Raw genomic sequence first — 7,086 nt, 5'->3', positions numbered from 1 at the left:
CGAGCCACATGCGGCTCTTTGGCCCCTTGAGTGTGGCTCTTCCACAAAATACCAATTTCTACGCATGGGCCACGAAGTTTCAATCGCACTGTACATGTGCACCCGCACATGGTATTTTGTGGAAGAGCCACACTCAAGGGGCCAAAGAGCCGCATGTGGCTCGAGTGCCGCTGTTTGCTGACCACTGTGCTAGGGCAAGGTCCCACCCTATAAGATATTGTCCATTGCTGGGCACCTGGGGATTTCCACCCTGATGACCTTCTGTAACTGGCCCATCACCCTTGCTCTGTTCATGTCTGTCTAACTGCCTACCACACCTGCAGCTGATCAGCCTAGGGGTAAATTCCACCCATTGACTTGGTTGGAAAGTTTGTAAGGAGGACATTCCGAAAAAAGGGAAGTATGTGGAAGGCCACCTGCGCTGCTTATCAGAATTCCAATTTAGGGGAGTGACGAAGGCAGTGCCCCTAATTATTCCTTGACCTTTCCAAACAAGTCTGTGCACATGCAGATCCCCGGGTGTTTATTGAAATCCTTATGCTTAAATCTTTGGGTGTCTTTGCTTAAAGGACACTACAAACACTTGTGTCCTCCCACTATTACTTACCCTACTGATTGTATCTAAAAGATAAACTTTATCTCAGACAGCTGCTACAATAAAAGCCTAATGAGACAGGCAATTGAGGCTACCTGGTTCCTTTAGCCAGGTAATCCTTAGCCCTCTCTTTCACAGCAAACATTGTGTCGGAGTAATCCATTCATCTCTCGCTCAGGGTCTGCTGGTCAACTCCAGCACAAGAGGAGGATGTACACAGCCTACAAGGGGAAAGCACACCTAAGGTGACTACCTTGGGTGACAGGGGAGGCTGTGACACTGGACCAGCCGTGGGCAAACTACAGCCCGCGGGCCGGATCCAGCCCGTTTGAAATGAATAAAACTAAAAAAAAAAAAGACCGTACCCTTTTATGTAATGATGTTTACTTTGAATTTATATTAGTTCACACAAACACTCCATCCATGCTTTTGTTCCGGCCCTCCGGTCCAGTTTAAGAACCCATTGTGGCCCTCGAGTCAAAAAGTTTGCCCACCCCTGCACTGGACCCTACAGGACACCTACTACATTAGGCAACTACCAAGCCTGAGATGTAGCAACTCTACCTGATACACTGAAACAAACACATTTTGGGAGGCCCCCAAAATGAGGAGACAAAGAAACATGCCCAAATGAAAAAACAGAACAAAACTCCAGAAAAATAACTAAACAAAATGGAGACAGGCATTCCACTAGCTGCAGAATTCAAAACACTGGTTATAAGAATGCTCAATGAAATTAATGAGAACCTCAACAGCATAAAAAAGGACCAGTCAGAAATGAAGGATACACTAACTGAAATGAAGAATAATTTACATGGAATCAACAATAGAGTAGATGAAGCCAAGAATCAAATCAGCAAGTTGAAATATAAGAAAGCAAAAAAACACCCATCAGAACAGGTAAAAAAAGAATTAAGAAAATGAGGATAGCGTAAGAAGCCTCTACAACTTTAAGCGTACTAACATTTACATCATGAGGGTGTCAGAAGGAGAAGAGAGAGAGCAAGAAACTGAAAACCTATTTGAAATAATAATGACAGAAAAATTCCCTAACTTGGTGAAGGAAATAGACATACAAGTCAGGAAGCACAGAGTCCCAAACCTAACTTGGTGAAGGAAATAGACATACAAGTCCAGGAAGCACAGAGAGTCCCAAACAAGATAATCAAAAGAGGTCCACACCAGGATACATCATAATTAAAATGTAAAAGGTTAAAGACAAAGAAAGAATCTTAAAAGCAGCAAGAGAAAAGCAGTTAGTTAACTACAAGGGAGCTCCCATAAGACTGTCAGCTTATTTCACAACAGAAACTTTGCAGGCCAGAAGGGATTGGCAGAAAATATTCAAAGTGATGAAAAGCAAGGACCTACAACCAAGATTAGTCTAATCAGCAAGACTTTCATTTAGAATCAAAGGACAGATAAAAAGCTTCCCAGATAAGGGAAAAACTAAAGGAGCTCATCACCACCAAACAAAGTATTATATGAAATGTTAAAGGGTCTTCTTTAAGAAGAAGAAAAAAAAGATCAGCCCTGGCTGGATAGCTCAGTTGGTTTGAGCATTGTCCTGATATGCCAAGGTTATGGGTTCAATCTCCAGTCAGGGCACATACAAGAGAACCAATGAATGCATAAATAAGTGGAACAACAAATCAATGTTTCTCTTTCTCTCTCTCTATTTCTCTCTCTCTCTCAAATCAATAAAAAAATTTTTAATCAAAATATGTACAATAAAATGACAATAAATACATATTTATCAACAATTGAATCTAAAAGTCAAAATAAATGAACAAGAACAGAAACAAACTCAGATACAGAGAATGTTTTGACAGTTGCCAGACGGGAGTGAGAGAGGCTAGTAAACCAGGACAAGTAGAATAGGGAAACTGAGACAGATAGTTAAATGGCCAAGCAGTTTACAGCCATCCAGTAAATCATAAAATCCTATCTTCTATAACCAAGGATATGTAAGAGTAAGTAGTTTCCACTTCTCCCCAACCATAAGGTAAATAGCTTAAATCACCCTACTCAAGGAGATAGCAGAAATCCAATTAGTGCCATTTGCCAATCACACCCAAGAACAGATGAAGTTAAGGGAATATGTCCGGCCCTCGGGCAGTATAAGGCCCATGAAATCATTTGGTCTGGCCCTGCCAAGGCAACTGCAGGCAGGATTCAAAATTCAATAAATCTAGGAGCTTTTTTCATAGCAACATAAATTTATATTAAGTGAACTATATTAAGCGAATGATGTTATAAATATCCAAATGGCTTTGGCAGTAAAAAGGTTTCTACCCCTCAGTTAAGGCAATAAATCTCATTTTGGCCCAGCAGAATAAAACTGATGAATGTTCTATTGAGATCCTGCCCTAAGACTACCCCGAAACTCCCAGCTTTTAAAAACCCTCAAAAGGAAGGTCCCAAGGCATGCTCGCCCTCTAGGCAGCACATCAACACCATTCCCTTTTCCCTCTTCTTCCCCCACAGGCATGCATCTCCTAAACTCTAAGACCCCATGAGACTTGTAAAATAGGGGAGCATTGAGCAGTGGCAGCTCATCCCAGGCTAACCTTCTGAACCTGTCTCCAAGGCCCCTTTTCTTACGTCCCAGTGAGCTAAAGCAACCCAGCCCAGGTATCTCCTATTGCTTCTTCTATGCTAAGCCCTTCCTTGTTTCACTGTCCCCAGCTTTAATACACATACCCTCACCTGGACTCGTGTTGTAAAATTTTTCCTACACAAAGTCAAGAACCCACACACTATCAGCTGGCCCTAGGCAGACCTGTCAGGGCCAGGTCCCTTTCCAGTAACAGGAGGGGGCTAAGAGGTATCAGTGAAAAAAGTAAAGGGATTCAGAGTACAAATTGGTTGTTACAGAATAGTCATGAGAATGTAAAGTATAGATAGGGAATATAGTCAATATTCTAATGACTATATAGGGTATCAGATGGGGGCAAAATTTATTGGGATGATCACTTAGTAAGTTATGTAATGTCTAATCACTGGGTGTACACCTCAAAATAATGTAATATTGAATGTCAACTGTAATTGAAAATTAAAAAAAAAAAAGCCATGGCACTGCCATGCGAGGCCCTCTCTCCAATGCATGGTAAGGCCTGTGAAGCATCTACACTGGGAAGCATAATACAAAAGGAAAGCAAGCAGCAACTTATACCTGCTGGTGCTGAACTTGGATAAAATATACCGTCCTTAATAGCAGAGAATTTGGGAAGATTCTTCTTCTGCATTTTTCCTAAAGAAAAAGGAAGGGCACCCAGCTGGTGTGGCTCAGTGGTTGAAAATCGACCTATGAACTAGGAGGTCACGGTTCCATTCCAGTCAGGGCATATGCCTGGGTTGCAGGCTCAAACCCCAGTGTGGGGCATGCAGGAGGCAGCCAATCAATGATTCTCTCTCATCATTGACATTTCTCTCTCTCTCCCTCTCCTTACCTCTCTGAAATCAATAAAAATATATTTAAGAAGAAAAGAAACATGAAGGGTAGACATCTATTTGTGCTTGGCTTTTCTTAGAAATAAGCAACAAGGCTTTGTTAACTCAAATGCCACTCTGTATCAAGTGTTTATGATCTCATCGCTGACTTAAAAGGATCTATTTACAGTGGAAAAGTCAACAACAACTGCTATGCTTCTTAGCAATTCTTCTGCCTCTCCCTTTCCTCTTCTACTTTATAAGCTCTCCCTCTTTCTTCACTGTCCACTCCAACCCCTCTCTGCATAGCTGAGCCCAGTTTTGAAAGGAAAACTGTGTTTAAGAGAGGAGCCTGCCCGGCTCCTCAGTGGCTGAGCACCAACCTATGAACCAGGAGGTCACGGTTCGATTCCTGGTCAGGGCACATGCCCAGGTTGCGGGCTCTATCCCCACTAGGGGGCATGCAGGAGGCAGCCAATCAATGATTCTCTCTCATCACTGATGTTTCTATCACTCTCTCCATCTCCCTTCCTCTCTGAAATCAATAAAAATATATTTTTAAAAAAAGAGAAAGGAGCCACTTGTTGCAGACTGCAATAAAAAAAGCAGCCCTTCCCCACCCCACAGTAGTCATGCTTCAACCTGTTTGGCGGGCTTTTGAAATGGTGGTACTAACTGATCAAAGGCGCGTATGCTTTGACAAATCCTGCCAAAAATACTCTTGCAAAGCAACTATTTGAAATTTGTAACCCATTTCTCAAGAAGAGCACTCAGCTGAACACAAATTTGTTCCTGACATCCATAACATGTGTTATGAGTAACCTTAATAATATTTTTCTACATAGAATGGCTTACTCAGAGTACAGTGGGGCCTTGACTTACGAGTTTAATTCGTTCCGAGACCGAGCTCGTTAAGGAGCTCGTTAACTCAAATTACTCTGTCAACTCAATGCAAAAAATCTGAGGAGAGACAGCTGGTATCTCAAAAAACTCGTTTGTCGGGACACTCGTAAGTCAAGGCCCCACTGTACACTTAACCTCTGTGTTTCTTGGGGATAATAAGAAAACCATCTCAGTGGAGTGCTCTGTTGCTTCAGTAAGTTAATAAATGTAAACCCTTTGAACAATGCCTGGCACAAAGTAAATGCTCAATACATTAATCTATCATAATCATCATCACTATCATCAACATCTAGAACAGTGGTTCTCAACCTTGGCTGCACATTAGAATCACCTGGGAAGGATGAGGCCCATAAATCAGGATTTTAAAAAGATTCCCAGGTGATTCTAATGTGCAGCCAAGGTTGAGAACCACTGATCTAGAACATCAATGTTACAGTGTTACCAGAACATGATGTTACTAGAACATCAATGTCATAAGGATGGTCATTTCTGTCTGTCTTGTTCACTGTTGAAACCTCGGTGCCTGACATATAGTTGACACACAAACATTTGTTGAATGAATTAATTATGGTTACTAGTACTTCTATTACTAAGTAGAGGGTGACTTGCATCAAAATGTAATTGCGATCCTGGCTGGTGGGATACGTCATCCTGTGCACTGAAGAGTCTTGAATTCAATTCCCAGTCAGGGCACATACCCAGGTTGTGGGTTCAATACCTAGTCGAGGTGCATACGGGAGGCAACCGATCAATGTTTCTCACATTGATTTTTCTTTCTCCCTTTCTCTTCCTTTCTTTCTATAATAATAAAACATATCCTTGGGTGAGAATTTTTAAAAAATGTAATTGCCTATGGGAGAAAATTAGGTATGGAAAAATAACTGCTACCTGGAAATTTAGAAGAGGTATGAAATAAAGAACTTCAAGAGAGAAGAGGGGAGGCTACTCTCAAGTTAAAGAAGCATCTTATCAGCTCAAACTAACCCACCAGAAGAAAAGACAAGTCAAAAGTATTTGCTGGCCCTGGCCAGGTAGCTCAGTTGATTAGGGCGTCCTCCCGATATGCCAATGATGTGGGTTTGAACTCTGATCAAGGCACATACAAGAAGCAATCAATGAATGTATAAATTAGTGGAACAACAAATCGACGTTTCTCTCTCTCTCAAAATCAATATTTTTTTTAAAAGTACTTGCTAAAGGCATTTGCAGCCAAAAGACATTAAGGTTTAGACAGGTTTCTTTGTCCATAGAGGTGCAAGAATCTAAAATAGGGGCCTGGCTGGCGAGTAGCTCAATGGTTGAGCATTGACCTATGAACCAGGAGGTCACAGTTCAATTCCCTGTCCAAGCACATGTCCAGGTTATAGGTTCAATCCTCAGGAGTGGGCATGCAGGAGGCAGCCGATCAATGATTTTCTCTTATCATTGATGTTTCTATCTCTCCATCTCTTTCACTCTGAAATCAATTAAAAAATTGTTTTAAAAAATCTAGAATAGGGGACTTCTAAGTATCCTAAGGAAGATCTAATCTGGGCCATACCAGCAAGGACAAACCCCACTCTAGTAAGGAAAGTAGCATTAGAGAAAGGAAGTAATGTATCTAAAGACACAGCAAGCGAACTGGGAGCTGTAACTCTCAAATCAGTATACAGTTAAAAAGAGGGCCCTTGAGAACAATTTGTAGAGGCCACAAATCAAGCATCTCAGCTTCTTACCTGCCTTTCTCCACCAATGGAAAACTGGGATTATCCACGTGCTCATCAGGGCTCTGCAAGCTCTCCAGGCACAATTTTCATTCAGACATCCCATCACCCAAGCTGCGGCGTCTGCAACCTACCTGTTCCTGACTATCCCAAGAATTGTCTATTGGTGCTTAGCCCTCCACTGAAAGACAGCAGTTTATGGGCAGAGAAAGTCACTTTGCTCTAAACACTTTCATCTTTTACTGTAAAAATCCTCAGAGAACTGAGAAAAAAAGCTGGGGAAAGGAGCCACCAGGAGTCTTCAACAGGCCTCAGAAAACAGAGCCTTCCTTCTACTCCCTTCCCCATCCTTATTCCAGGCTTCCACAGACAAGCTACTAATGTTAACTTCTCCTAGTGGATATGGTAAAGCACCAATCAAAATATACAGCAAGCAGCCTTTAAAAGCAGCTT

Source organism: Myotis brandtii, unplaced genomic scaffold (genome assembly GCF_000412655.1).
Source record: "Myotis brandtii unplaced genomic scaffold, ASM41265v1 scaffold298, whole genome shotgun sequence".
NCBI lineage: Eukaryota > Metazoa > Chordata > Mammalia > Chiroptera > Vespertilionidae > Myotis > Myotis brandtii.
Note: the sequence above shows the minus strand (reverse complement) of the source record.